The following is a 16,158-nucleotide window of genomic DNA, read 5'->3' on the forward strand; positions in this document are numbered from 1 at the left end:
AGACAATTGGATTAATAATGGATAGGTGTCATAATTGACGCCTCTCCATTATTAATCTGGCTTAATGTCACCTTACAATAGCAAGGTGGCATTAACCCTTCATTACCCCATATCCCACCGCTACACGGGAGTGGGAAGAGAGTGGCCAAGTGCCAGAATAGGCGCATCTTCCAGATGTGCCTTTTCTGGGGTGGCTGGGGGCAGATGTTTGTAGCCACGGGGGGGCCAATAACCATGGACCCTCTCCTGGCTATTAATATCTGCCCTCAGTCACTGGCTTTACCACTCTGGCGGAGAAAATTGCGCGGGAGCCCACGCCAATTTTTTCCGCCATTTAACCCTTTATTTTAGCAGCTACAGCGCCCAAATTTTGCACATACACACTACTAACAGTAGTGTGGAATATGCAAAAAAAAGGGGGATATGAGATGGTTTACTGTATGTAAACCATGTCTCATATCATGTCGGGTTTAAGCAGGAGAAATGAAAAGCCGGCAATTGAATTACCGGCTTTTCAATAACACCGCTGCGTATTTCTCGCAAGTCACACTGCTGGTCCGTGTGGAATCCGTATTTTTCTCGCCCCATAGACTTTCATTGGCGTATTATTTGCGCAATACGCTAACAAACGCAGCATGCTGCGATTTTGTGCGGCTGTAGAGTACCGTATAATACGGATCAGTAAAATACGGCTGATAGGAGCTGGGACATAGGGAATAATTGTGCCGTGTGTTATGGGTATTTTACGGATGTATTTTCTGCGCTCATACGTCCGTAAAACTCGCCAGTGTGACGCCGGCCTAAGTGTGTGTTTGTTTTATTCACATTTGGAAATTTTGGGACTAATTTTCAGATCACCTTTTGCTAGTTTACAAATTTTGTTCTGACACCTCTACCTAAAATACATGTAAGCCATTCAAGGTGGAGACTGTAGTGAACTAACATTGTGTCTGCTGCTAGTATTATTTGAGAAGCAGGCCAGAAGAGGCAGAAGTGTGAAGCGTAATTGTGTTTTGAATGTATTATTTGTGCTATATGGTTCTAAGTTGTTACTTACAGTTTCTGGGTAGTGATGAGCGAGTATACTCGTTGCTCGGGTTTTCCCGGGCACGGTCAGGTGGTCTCCGAGTATTTGTTAGTGTTCGTAGATTTAGTTTTCATCACCGCAGCTGAATGATTTACAGCTACTCCCCAGCCTGAGTACGTGTGAGGGTTGCCTGGTTGCTAGGGAATCCCCACATGTAATCAAGCAGGCTAATAGCTGTAAATCATTCAGCTGCAGCGATGAAAACTAAATATCCAAGCAGTCACAAATACTCGGAGGTCACCCAAGCATGCTCGAGAAAACCCAAGCAACGAGTACACTCACTCATCCCTATTTCTGGGTTTCTGGTCCAGACACCTTTTCAGGCGCCCAGTAAGTACAAAACAGCAGCCAACAGCACTTCAAAAATACGGATGCACGTTCAGAGTCCAATGAACCCAATTGGAAAATACATACCAAAAATGAAAGAGAACAGCATCCAGTCCAGGTGAAAAAATTAAAAGTCGATCTTTATTTTGCCATAATGCAACGTTTCGACCATTAAGTACTTTTTCAAGCAGTATGTTTAACTGTGAAACACTGCAGACTTTCACAGAAAAGCATAGTTTAATAGATGCCGGAGACTGAGCTGCAGACCGGACAAGTCGGATAGGCGGTTCCCTGGCTGTTTCTTCCTGCCCTCCCTGAAGTGATAGGTGTCTACTTATGGCCACATGCAGATAGAGAGAGACCTGTCAATCCAGGGCCCTGGTTGCAGTTAAACTATGATTTTATCTGAAAAATACTATTGTTTCAGAGTTAGACATATATATCTGAAATCATGCAACCAGCGCCTGATAAATGCTGTCTGTATCAGCTGTCAGGTTCCCTTTAAGTTTAGAAAAAAAATTGTTTTTTTTTTGCAAAATCGCCCAGTCCTATTTATTGGAAAACGCGCATAGGGGCTGGTAGTCCGTCTCCACCTGCAACTAATATGGTGAGGATCAATCTTTGGCTAACCAAATTGACTAGCTGGTCTTAAAGCTGTATACACATTATATGGTTTAGTAGCCTAAAGAACTTGATGTCTCTGGTCGGACTTTTACTTTGTGATCACCAGTGTGGTACTCTGGACTCTTTACCTGTGTCCTTCATGTTCTAGATACCCATTTGAATTTTATGTGTGTCTATTATTTAGTTTTGTGCTCTCCAAACTATTTCATGTGATATTTATATTTAATAAATAATTTTTTTATATATACTTTAAAGACGGTTCTCTTGACTCCATTTTTTCAAATTTTGCCTATTTATTGGATTAGTATATTCAGTGGGTAAAGTGCCCCACAGCCCACCTGAAAGGGATTGAGACTGTATGGAAATGAACAACAACCAGTCATCAATATCCACCAAATGCAGCAAGGACAGGCAAGGGAATGCCCGCCTCTAGATTACACTGGCCTTATAAACTATGTGGCAAGTGTACTCTTGTATTGCTCCTATTAGCCATTAGCAGAATAAGTATGTGCACCATTTTGGCTAATACTAAAGCAGACTTGCCCTAATATGTCACGATGCTGTCCTTTTCCTACAGCAGCAAAGTCTGATGGCAGATCTAATTCATGCCATACATTTTTTGCATTTGTGTTGAATGACATCAGGTCTGATGGGTGGAAAAGTGCGGTATGTGTAGCGCCCCCACTGCCGCAGGGCCGAGGGGTACCCGGTACCGGGCCTCTGAGTCTCTGCTCTGGGGTTGTCACGGTGGCTAGACCCAGTCCGTGACCCTGCCGAGGGGCGCCCAAGGAAAGATGTAGATGGTGGTAGTGGTGCGGTGTAGTGCCGGTCGCAGTTAATAACGAGGACACCAGGTTGCAGTCTCTTTACCTCTTTACTGAAGGTCTCAAAGTCCTCAATCCGGAATACGGTTAACCAGGCTGTGCAAGTCCGGCCGGTCCGATGGCACCTCCAGAGTTCCCTTTGCAGGTGGAAATCTGTGCCTTCCTACTAGCGCTATGTGTTGTGGTCCTCCCCTGCTGAGCTTACGGGATAGTCCCCACAACTGTTGTGTCTGTTTCTCGTGTTCCCTCACAACTCGATTAGATGATCTTCTGCTAATCCTCTGTCCCTCCCAGGTGTTATGGTTGGGACGCACCCGTATGACGGGTAGGCTCGGAGCTCTTCCGGGACCCTAGAGTCGCCCCTCTCCAAAGGTTGCCCCCTATGTCTGCGTAGGTGATTTAGGTGAGACAGCCCGCCTGTGACTGACTGTCCTGCCGTTGGTTTGAAGTATGGCTTAGAGCTCTGTACCTCCTCGGCGTTCCGGCCACCGGTTGTTTGCACCTCAGTAGGATGTTGCCTCGATCTTACAGCACGACTCCTACTGGTATTCTCCTTCTTGCTTTGATCTCGTTTCTCACTCAGCACAATAAATCTCGCTTCTTGTCCTTTCTTAGGGCACCGCCGCTATCAAGTGCAGGCGCGGTCCCATAGCTTTCTCTCTGTTTGCCAGGCCTCTGTCAGGATCCCACCCCTGACAGGGACCCTACCGAATCTTCCCCTATAACACCCTCTGCCACAAGGTGTTGCCTGGTTCCAACCCAGTCAGCGTTCTCCCTAACTTCCTGCCTAACCCCCAGTTTTACCAGACTGTGAGGAGTGGCCTAATGAATAGTACCCTTAGCTCCCCCTGGAGGCCAGACTGCGAAATGTATTGGTGTCTGTGATACCTGGTCAGATGAACTCCTTCAGTGCCATCAGACGTACCATAGCCCCCCATAGCGGCGGAGCCACAGTACTGCAACGACCAGGACTCTGGGGCGCTGCACTCCCCCCCGGTTAAATCCAGTACTCCTGGACTGGGAAGAAAACAACAATACATGTCAGCAAAAAGACATACAATTTTGAAAATGCAAGTGCAAGTCAACTTTTTAACAGAGCTTCCCTTTATGGGAGGTGAGGACACTTGAACGTTACAAACATGGTTAAATACTGTTAAATAACTTGACTATAAATAACTTTTCTTACCCAACCGGGTATTCTACTAAGTGCAAAATTTTGAACAATAATTTAACATTGCCTTTAAGGACGTACTCGCTAAATCCACTAAAGACCTTCTTATATCACATATAAGGCTAATTAACTTTTATGCATTCTCCTTCTTTAAATCTGCAGGACCGCCTGTCCTAACTTCTCCAGACCTACTGCCTCTCCTTTCTGTTACAGGACCGCTCCTTTCCACCCGAGCCTACTGTCCTTCCACTACTATACACAGTATAGAACATATCATTTTTCTTTCAGTTTAAGCGCACTGAGCCATCTCTATATGGCTCCTAGGAGGACTCACTACTAACCCCTACGGGTTCACTTCCTGTCCTCATTCCTTTATCAACATTATTGAACATTTCTTACAATCAACTAATTGGTTACATTTAACTTTCACATATCAACATCATCAGTACTTTCTTTTTAGGACATTATTGCCATTCAACCATCTTAAGGCAACACTGTTCATAAGTGCAGGATGTGAACATCCCCTTTAAGAGGGGACCAAGTCTCTATGAGGTAGTGCAACTTCTCAAGCTGCAAGTCCGTATGCAGCAAGGACTCCAGTACAAGTTCCAAGAACCGTATCTTCGCAAAGAGTCCGTCTTTTATATAAAACCAGTAGAGAGCACCTTTAAGAAGGTGCAAACTATATACAAGGAGTTTGTATCATGCATTGTTCATGATTCAGCAGTTCTGGATAACTTGTGCAAAAAGTAGAAAACAAACAAAAATAAGAAACAATAGGGATCCCGGGTCAACAAAGGGATCCCTTTAAGAATAACCCTAAACGGGTTTTAGCAGCAAATTAGCAGAGGAAAACAAGGAACTATTTACAGTCATTAAAGCTTACTCATTACTCAGATGGTGGCTGTGCAGAGGGTGGTCTTCGATCCCCGGCCGAGGCAGCACCTGTGCTGGTAGTTGGTCTCTCAGGTGCCATCAGATCAGCCGGTGTCTGGATTTGAAGGCTAACCCTGCTTGCAAGCTCGGCGGCTGCTACAAGGCGGACAGTGGTGATAGTAACGAGATCTGTCAAATCTGGATCAATCGGGGCCACGGCAACAGGTGACGCTCCCTCAGATTCACACCGGTGGACGTTCCGAGCGCACCATCCTTGTGCATTCCGGTGGCGAGTGTAGGTCACCTGATCCCCCCTTTGCAATGGGTCACCATCTCGACTGCAGCAGGGAGTTTTTACGTTGTAGCTAGTAACGAAGACGTCAGTTGGTAGTCCCGGTTCCTGTATGGAGCCCCAACCCCTCTTCGGGTGGAAGGCTAGCACAGTCCCCCGCTTTACCACGTCGTTCCTGTTGTGCGCAGGCTTCCTGCGTTGCATCTTCGGCATATCAGATTGTTCTGTCCCATCTCGGTTTTTCCAGTGTTGGATCAGACATTGTCTATACTGTTCCCAAGTGAGCACAGCAAGGGTGAGGCTCTCCCCCGGAGCTCCATACGGCTCGTTCCAGGGGGTGTCCCACCGGAGGATCACCCCGTCCGGGCCTACATCTATGGGTTCCCCCATCTTGGTCGGTAGTGGAGGTACCAGCTTCCCCATCGCGTCGGGGGTGAGAACTACCCGCTCCACTGAGAGGAAACGGTTATTGTTGCTGGGGTGAGGAGCGGTCACAGGAGCGGGATCGGTCAGGGGAGCCGGATCGGTCGGGAGAGCAGAATCGGCCAGGGGAGTAGGGGTGCCGTCCATACCTGCGCCTGATGTGATTCCACCGATGTCGATCTGTTCCGTTGACGAGGACACTGGAATCGGCTGCAGCCCGGACCGCGGCTCTTCCGGAGTGGCCTCTTGATGTGGCTCCGCCCTCCATGGCTCCGTGGCTGGGATAGGTAGGCTCGGCTCCTCCACTGGCGGCTCCAAAGAGTTCAGGTCCTTCACCGGCGGTGGATGCGAGTCCGCCTCTGATGGGTGAGGGCAAGCCGGGATCACCTCGCCGTTGCTCGGGCACTTGCTGCTCATCGTCGCTGTCTGGCATTCGGCGGCAACGCATGCACCTGGCTCCGCCATTTCTCCGAGGTCGGGCTCCTTCACCTCGTTCCCGCCGTTGCAAATCAGGGGGCGGTTCTCCTCTGCTGCTGGGTAGGTCGTCCTCTCGCAGCAGGAGTCGGAGGGGGCGGTCGCCACTTCTGACGCCGTTCTGGTAGTCTCCTCCCATGGCACGCCCTTCTCCCTCTGCGCTCCCTGTGGCGCTGCAATGGCGGCGACTTTTGGCGGGAACTTTTTGGCGGCAAGCGACAACACACAGTCTTTGCAATAAAGTACAGTCCAAGCACAGTAAATCACAGTTCCAAGGCACACATGACCCGATTCCTCAGGCTTAAGTAGATCCTGTTCGTGACGCCAAGTTTGTAGCGCCCCCACTGCCGCAGGGCCGAGGGGTACCCGGTACCGGGCCTCTGAGTCTCTGCTCTGGGGTTGTCACGGTGGCTAGACCCGGTCCGTGACCCTGCCGAGGGGCGCCCAAGGAAAGATGTAGATGGTGGTAGTGGTGCGGTGTAGTGCCGGTCGCAGTTAATAACGAGGACACCAGGTTGCAGTCTCTTTACCTCTTTACTGAAGGTCTCAAAGTCCTCAATCCGGAATACGGTTAACCAGGCTGCGCAAGTCCGGCCGGTCCGATGGCACCTCCAGAGTTCCCTTTGCAGGTGGAAATCTGTGCCTTCCTACTAGCGCTATGTGTTGTGGTCCTCCCCTGCTGAGCTTACGGGATAGTCCCCACAACTGTTGTGTCTGTTTCTCGTGTTCCCTCACAACTCGATTAGATGATCTTCTGCTAATCCTCCGTCCCTCCCTGGTGTTATGGTTGGGACGCACCCGTATGACGGGTAGGCTCGGAGCTCTTCCGGGACCCTAGAGTCGCCCCTCTCCAAAGGTTGCCCCCTATGTCTGCGTAGGTGATTTAGGTGAGACAGCCCGCCTGTGACTGACTGTCCTGCCGTTGGTTTTAAGTATGGCTTAGAGCTCTGTACCTCCTCGGCGTTCCGGACGCCGGTTGTTTGCACCTCAGTAGGATGTTGCCTCGATCTTACAGCACGACTCCTACTGGTATTCTCCTTCTTGCTTTGATCTCGTTTCTCACTCAGCACAATCTCGCTTCTTGTCCTTTCTTAGGGCACCGCCGCTATCAAGTGCAGGCGCGGTCCCGTAGCTTTCTCTCTGTTTGCCAGGCCTCTGTCAGGATCCCACCCCTGACAGGGACCCTACCGAATCTTCCCCTATAACACCCTCTGCCACAAGGTGTTGCCTGGTTCCAACCCAGTCAGCGTTCTCCCTAACTTCCTGCCTAACCCCCAGTTTTACCAGACTGTGAGGAGTGGCCTAATGAATAGTACCCTTAGCTCCCCCTGGAGGCCAGACTGTGAAATGTATTGGTGTCTGTGATACCTGGTCAGATGAACTCCTTCAGTGCCATCAGACGTACCATAGCCCCCCTTAGCGGCGGAGCCACAGTACTGCAACGACCAGGACTCTGGGGCGCTGCACATGCAGCACTGTTCTTTGCATCGATAGAATGGATACCACAAGGGAACCCAATTGCCATTATGTCATAGGATCTGTTGGGAGCGGGTGCTAGAGGTTATCAATGAAAATCACAAAACAGATGGAAACTGAGCCTAAAACACTAGTGTGATGGCAGCAACTTATACCGTATAACAGGGTAGTCTCAACCCCCTTCTTTCTGGATTTCAGTGTTGTTCATAGTCTACTTTTCTCCATACAATAGATTCCATAATACACTACTGCTGCATACAAACATCATGTGGCAAGTGACAAAACCTGCTATAACTCAGTATCACCTAATGGGAAAACTCATTCCATCCACTGCTATGACAAGTCTGCTGTTTCCTTGCAGCTCCACTTTTACCACTTGAGGCGTCTACTCTCGATGAATACCATTCATGCATGGTAATATGTATGGCTTTTCTCTACCCTAAAGAGGTATTACCTGAAGCTCTTCGACCACAATGCAAAATATGTAACCAGCCCCCAATTTACCATGTGCTAGTTATAATCCCTTTGTCTTATTATGTGATAGTAGTGCCTTATGGATCAGGCCTTAGGTGTGCCTGATATCTTTGTACTCCCCTATTGCTGAGCCCCTGCTTACTTGTAGTTATAGGCTTATTTACCATAATTACATATAATAAAAATAATACCTTTTCAGACTAAATCTAAAATACCTTTTATTTTTAGGAATAATTTGCCAATGAATGGAACAGATAACAACATCTGAATATATCGCTGCAGTTATCAGGATCACTGTCCCTATGAAAGCAGATGAGGAATCCACTGATCTCGATGGAAATGACCTGGAAATGATACTGTGATGATTTCTATAACGAGAAAAAATACATTATCACACATCTATGGATTCAACATAGCAAAAAAGAAACTTGAAACTAAAAACAAATTCTAATATTTTCATGCATTAAGTTCAGGTAGCCTTGATCCAGTTCTTCAATTTGTTCCAGACTTGGAAATCCTTCCTGATAAAATAAAAAATAAAATATTACTATGTTAGCTGTAATATACATACCAACCATTGAGAAGACGAAGAAGAAGGTTTATAGGTGTTTTTGGGTTCTTCCTGTTCATGGCCATTCATACTTAATGATGTCTTGGCTACAGCAAATGGTAGATTACAGGGAGACCAGAAAGACATGTTGGGGGGGATACTTTTTACAGCTTTGAAACTAATATAAATTTGATGTAAGTGCAGATCTCTTACCTGGACTGAGATACAAAAGATGTTTTTCCCATTGCAGCCATATTGTTCATTCCCTTCCAGAAGCTTTAAGATATGATAGTGCTAAAAGGGCTTTTCCATGTTTTTCATGAACATCTGCAGTTACTCTATGTGACACACTGTGATGATTCACTCATAGTAGCGAGACTGAGCAGTCATGTGACTAAAAGTATGCAATATGCGTAAATCCAGTCACATTCCGACTAGATGTGCGTGGCCTTGCTCAATGTCAATCAAAGTGAGTTGAGTGAGGCTGTGCTTGTTTAGTTGGGATGTGACCACGCATATGCAAATCGCATATTTGCAGTCAGATGACCTCTCGGTCACCCTGCTTTCATGTGACGTGAGGATTCACAAGTCTGCAGTTAGTTAGAGTGACTGCAGACTTTCATAATAAACCTGGACAACTACTTTAACTTTGAGACGATCCCTGCATAATATACAGTACTCCGAAAAGACAAAAATAGGAAGGAGCACTCACCACAGTCAAATCCAATATTATCTTTTATTCATCATACCTGGTCACAAGATGAAACATAGAAACAAGACAACAGCTGTTTCAGGTATTAATCACGCTTCTTCTGGCTGCTTCTTGTGGCCAGAAGAAGCGCAATTACAAGTGGAACAGCTGTTGTGTAACTAATAGTATAGTTTTTCTTTATTCTTAAATATAGAAATCAATGGCAGGCAAATCCAAATGTTTAGGGATGTATTTCCATACATTTGCACAATACAAGATTAAAGTGAGAAAAACAATACAAAAAGGTGTCAATGCTCGAAAAACCTGGCATAAAACTTGAATTAACCTCTTAACGTCATTGACATTACTAATATTCATCCATTGTTTTTTATGCCATTCTCGATATATATAGTATTTAAAAGTCATTATTATGACTTCTTAAAGGTTTCTATTTTTTTTAGTACTTTGTGATGTTAATTCAATAAAGTTTACTATTTTTTACTGCAAAATCTTAGTGGCAAGTAAATACCATTTTAAACATATTTGACAGTCTAATTGTAAGTTCGGCTGCAGGGAAGAAATTAAGTTATATTTCTCCCACAGCCACTCGCTTCCAGTCATTGGGGGCAATGCAGGGAGCTATGGTTAGTACAAAATGAGCATGCTGTGGTCACCGTGGCTGGCATCCTGCTTTGCAGTGGGTGTGCTGTGTGGCATGTCAGTTGAGGAGTAGGTGGAGTGATTACAGCGCCCCCAGTGTGTACTGAGCACTGACTGCCCACTGTCCTTTGAGCTGCCCTGATCATGGGAAGCCAGAGGCTATGGGGAAAACTTCATTTTCCCCCTACAGCCGCACTTGCAATCAGATTGTTTAAAATGGTATGTACCTTGTAGATTGCCACTATGGCTGCCGGTAAAAAGCTGATAAGTTCCTGGATCCTGATTTTTACAGAAGGTATCCTAGAAGTAGTAATTTTGAACTTTTTTTCCTATATTATCAAGGGAAACAGCATAAATTGTGCATGGTTATCCTCAAATTGCTCCCAGTTCACCTAAAGGTTATAGGGTCCAGGTAGAGCTTCATTTTATAAAATGGCAATAAAACAAAAGTGTTTGTGACTTAAGGTACCTTCACACGAAACGACTTTGTAACGATATCGCTAGCGATCCGTGACGTTGCAGCGTCCTCGCTAGCGATATCGTTTCGTTTGACACGCAGCAGCGATCAGGATCCTGCTGTGATGTCGCTGGTCGCTGAATAAAGTCCAGAACTTTATTTGGTCGTCCGATCGCTGTGTATCGTTGTGTTTGAAAGCAAAAGCAACGATACCAGCGATGTTTTACACTGGTAACCAGGGTAAACATCGGGTTACCAAGCGCAGGGCCGCGCTTAGTAACCCGATGTTTACCCTGGTTACCAGCGTAAAAGTAAAAAAAACAAACAGTACATGCTCACCTGCGCGTCCCCCAGCGTCTGCTTCCTGACACTTACTGAGCGCCGGCCCTAAAGTGAAAGTGAAAGCACAGCGGTGACGTCACCGCTGTGCTGTTAGGGCCGGAGCTCAGTCAGTGTCAGGAAGCAGACGCTGGGGGACGCGCAGGTGAGTATGTACTGTTTGTTTTTTTTACTTTTACGCTGGTAACCAGGGTAAACATCGGGTTACTAAGCGCGGCCCTGCGCTTAGCAACCCGATGTTTACCCTGGTTACCCGGGGACCTCGGCATCGTTGGTCGCTGGAGAGCGGTCTGTGTGACAGCTCCCCAGCGATCAAACAGCGATGCTGCAGCGATCGGGATCGTTGTCGCTATCGCTGCAGCGTCGCTTCGTGTGAAGGTACCTTTATTAGAAAGCAGAGATAACGTTACAATTCCAGTATTGACCTTAATCTAAGATTTTCTTTTCCAGGACAAGAATCAACATTATAGATAGACTTTAACATCTCTGGAGTGACGTCTCTTGAAAATACTGAAAAAAAAAACAGTGTTGCATTTCTACTCAGTAGCAAAGCTGAGATTATGTCTACTAATAACTATTCACAACTAATTTTTAATTTAGATAATTCTTACAGAATGTTATTACCAAAAGCATGTTTTCTCCAAAGGCTGTTGCAGATACGCGGCCTAAGCTGAACGACAAATAGCTGATAATGGCTTAAGCGCCGGAGCCTTTGTCAAGCATAACAATAATCATTATAATGCTGGTGTACTAGTTCCATGGGACACGGCTAATATGAGGAATTAGAAAAATATCTTCACAGTATTGAGTAACATTCACAGCTTACACGTGACCACATCCGTTCCCGCACAGGGAGAAATTATGCATAACTACCGATGCCCTTACTATCATTGCCCAGGACAGCCCAAGTTCCAGCAAAAAATAGTGGAATTAAAAGTATAGGGAGAGGTGGATAAAATAAAAGAATTATAAAATGTGTATTTTTACATTTTTTGCCAATTTTTTCAAAAGTAAAAAACACGAAGAGTGGTTCTCTGATATATTGTGTTGTCCATTGTTGAATGAATAGTTTTCTTGGCTGCTTAGGTTGGTTGTATGATAAATAGTTTGTTCTTTAACCCCTCACCACTGAAGCTGTTCTTCACCTTCCTCACAAAGTCCCATTTTTCAATTCTGACATGTATCACTTTATATGTTAATAACTTTGGAAAGATTCTTCCAATCTCAGTGTTTATACAGACTGTTTTTATTCTAGACACATTTTACTTCAAGTTAAGGTGAAACTAAGTTGATAGCATTTGCGAAAGCGAAAATATGACAAAATAATCAATTTTCAAACTTTAAATTTGTATGCCTTTAATATCACACAAAATAGTTAATAAAAACATTTCTCATATAAGCATGACACCCCGATTACAAGGCACATCAAAGATATCCATGGTGGACACCTGGGCGACATCTCATTCTGTAGGGTGGAGCTGATAAGGCCCAAGATAAGGGGAGGGAAACTGGATAAAATAGTACTCTGAAGGGAGTCAGAGTGGATTTTTAGAATGTAATAGCTGGCCCCCAGATGACTGAATGAGCAGATTTCTTATACCTGTTTTCTATAACTCCACCCCTATAACTCCTTCCTGGGCATGCACAGCACATACTTGGGGACAAGGAAGATCCACAGTGTAAATCAATGCGTTTTCCAGGTGGGCGTACACACATGGTCAAAATTGTTGGTATCCCTCGTTTAATGACAGAAAAACCCACAATGGTCACAGAAATAACTTGAATCTGACAAAATGAGGTAGAACAACACCGCACTCATACAGTAAAAAGGGATCGGAGGTGCTCAAGTAGTGTATCCAGCCCACAATATCCAAAAATAGAAAAAAACTTGGCACTCAAGAAGTGGTAAAGCATGAAAAAAAGTTTAATTTATTGTGCATCCATAAAGTGAGTAGTTGAACGTTTTCAGTCCACATCCGGACCTTCATCAGAACTGGTTCAATAGAAGAAGCGAATATCCTGCCATATGTTGATATCCCAACAGAAAATTGAAATTGCCTGGATGCCGTATTAGATTCAGTGGAAGCCTGAGCACAGTGATATGCGACTGTATAACTACTCATTTTATGGATGAACAAAAAATTTAACTTTTTTTCACGCTATACCACTTCTTGAGTGCCAAGTTTTTTTTCCATTTTTGAACCTAACAAAAGTAATAATAAATCAAAAATCTATGAAAATTAACAAATGAAAATCAGACATTGCTTTTCAATCCTGCTTCCACAGAATTAAAAAAAAAAAAAACTCATGAAGTAGGCATGGACAGAAATGGTGGTGCCCTTAACTTAGTATTTTGTTGCACAACATTTTGAGACAATCACTGCAAACAATTCATACAACTGTCAATGAGACTTCTGCTCCTCTCAACAGGTATTTTGGACCATTCCTCAAGAGCAAACTGCTCCAGTTGTCTCGTGTTTGAAGGATGACTTTTCCAGACGGCATGTTTCAGCTCTTTCCAAAGCTACTCAATAGGATTTAGGAAAGGGCTCATAGAAGGCCACATCAGAATAGTTCAGAATACTCCAATGTTTTCCTCTTAGCAATTTTTGGGTGTTTTTAGCTGTGTGTTTTGGGTCATTATCCATTTGCAAGACCCATGACCTGTGACTGTGACCAAGCTTTATGACACTGGGCAGCACATTTCTCTCTTGAATCCCTTGATCGTTTAGAGATTTCATTGTACCCTGCAAAGTTTCTAGTCACCCTGTGCCAGATGCAGCAAAGCAGCCCCAAAACATAAGAGTGCCTCCTCCATGTTTCACAATAAGGACAGTGTTCTTTTCTTGATATGCTTCATTTTTCCGTCTTTGAACATAGATCTGATGTGCCTTGCCAAAAAGTTCCATTTTTGTCTCATCTGTCCATAGGACATTCCCCCAGAAGCTTTGTGGCTTGTCAACCTGTTGTTTGACAACTTACAGGCTGGCTTCTTTAAGATTTTTTTCAACAAATCGTTGTCTCCCATGAAGTTCACTTTTGCTTATACAATGATGGATGGTGCGATCTGACACTGATGTTCCTTGAGCTTGAAGTTCACCTTTAATCTGTTTAGAAGATTTTCTGGGCTCTTTTGTTACTGCAGCGCCCCAGAGTCCTGGTCGTTGCAGTACTGTGGCTCCGCCACTATGGGGAGCCATGGTGCGTCCGATGGCACTGAAGGAGTTCATCTGATCAGGTATCACAGACACCAATACATTTCACAGCCGGGCCTCCGGGGGGAGCTAAGGGTTCTATTCATTAGGCCACTCCCCACCATAGTGGGTAAACTGGGGGTCAGGCAGGAAGTTAGATCAGAAAGCTGACTGGATTGGACGAAGCAACACCTAGTGGCAGAGGGTGTTGTGGAGGAAGAGACAGTAGGGTCTCTGTCAGGGGTGGGATCCTGACAGAGGCTTGGCATTGAAACGAACGTAACGGGTCCGCGCCAGCTCCGGGAAGCGGCGGGACCCAAGAAAGGACTAGAAGCGAGATAGATTGTGCTGAGTGAGAAACGAGATCAAGCAATAGGAGAATTCCAGTAGGGGTCGTGCTGTAAGACCGGAGCAACACCCTACTGAGGCGCACTACCGGTGGCCGGAACGCCGAGGGAGTATTATAACATTCAGCTTCAAGCAATACTCTAAACAGCGGCAGGACAGTCAGTTTAAGGCGGGCTGTCTAACACATATCACCTATGAAGTCTTGGGAGGCAATTGCGGGAGAGGGGCGTCTCTAGGGTCCCGGAAGAACTCCAGGCCTATCCGACAAACGGGTGCCGTTCTAACTGTAACATCAGGAAGGGACGGAAGATTAGAAGAACATCATTTAATCGAGTTGTGAGGGAACTTAAGAAACAGACACAACGGTTGTGGGGTACTTTCCGTAAGCACAGCAGGGAAGGACTACAACACATAGCGCTAAGAAGGAAGGCACCGATTTCCACCTGTGAAGTGAACTTTGGAGGTGCCATTGGACCGGCCGGACTTGCGCAGCCTGGTGAACCGTATTCTGGACTGAGGACTCAGAGATCTCCAGTAAAGAGGTAAAGAGACTGCAACCTGGTGTCCTCGTTATTTACCGCGACCTGCACCCCACAACTGCACCGTTCAACACCACTTATTGCACCGGACGTCCCCCCACTGACAGACAGGGCCACGGACCGGGTCTAGCCACCGTGACAACCCCAGGACTGAGACCCAGAGGCCCGGTACCGGGTACCCCTCGGCCCTGCGGCGGTGTGGGGGCGCTCTATTACCATTCGTATTATCCGTCTCTTTGATTTGTCATCAATTTTCCTCCTGCGGCCACGTCCAGGGAGGTTGGCTACAGTCCCATGGATCTTAAATTTCTGAATAATATATGCAACTGTAGTCACAGGAACATCAAGCTGCTTGGAGATGGTCTTATAACTTTTACCTTTAAAGTGTTTGTCTATAATTTTCTTTCTAATCTCCGGAGACATCTCTTTCCTTCGCGTCCTCTGGTTCATGTTGAGTGTGATACACACCATGTCACCAAACAACACAGTGAGTATATCTAGCTCTATATATTTAGGCCCCCTCACTGATTCTAAGATTGTAAACACCTGGGATGCTAGTTAGTGGACACACCGTGATTTAACATGTCCCTTTTGTTATATTATTTTCAGGGGTACCATCATTTCTGTCCAGGCCTATTTCATGAGTTTTATTTCTTCAAAATTCTGTGGTTGCATGGTTGACAAGGAACGTCTGACTTTCATTTGTTCATTTTCATAGATCTTTTATCTATTATTACTTTTGTCAGATTCAAGTTATTTCTGTGACCATTGTGGGTCCTTCTGTCATTAAAGGGAATCTGTCACCTCATATTTCATATATAAACTGTGGCCACCGCCTTCAGGGGTTTATCTACAGCACAGCATTCTGTAATGCTGTAGATAAGCCCCCGATGTAACCTGAAAGAGAAGAAAAACACGTTAGATTATACTCACCCAGGAGTGGTCCGGTGCGGTCCGGTCCGATGGGCATCTTGGTCTGGGTCCAGCGCCTCCCATCCTCATACGATGACATCCTCTTCTTTGCTTTCTGCCGTGGCTCCTGCGCAGGTGTACTTTATCTGCCCTGTTGAGGGCAAAGCAAAGCAGTGCAGTGCACAGGCGCCAGGAAAGGTCAGAAGGGCCCGGCGCCTGTGCACTGCAGTACTTTATGCTGCCCTCAACAGGGCAGATAAAGTGCACCTGCACAGGAGCCGTGACAGGAAGCACAGAAGAGGACGTCATCGTATGAAGATAGGACCCGGACCGCGACGCCCATCGGACCGGACCGAACAGGGACCGCCCCTGGGTGAGTATAATATAACTTGTTTTTCTTATCTTTCAGGTTACATCGGG

Source organism: Ranitomeya variabilis, chromosome 4 (assembly GCF_051348905.1).
Source record: "Ranitomeya variabilis isolate aRanVar5 chromosome 4, aRanVar5.hap1, whole genome shotgun sequence".
NCBI lineage: Eukaryota > Metazoa > Chordata > Amphibia > Anura > Dendrobatidae > Ranitomeya > Ranitomeya variabilis.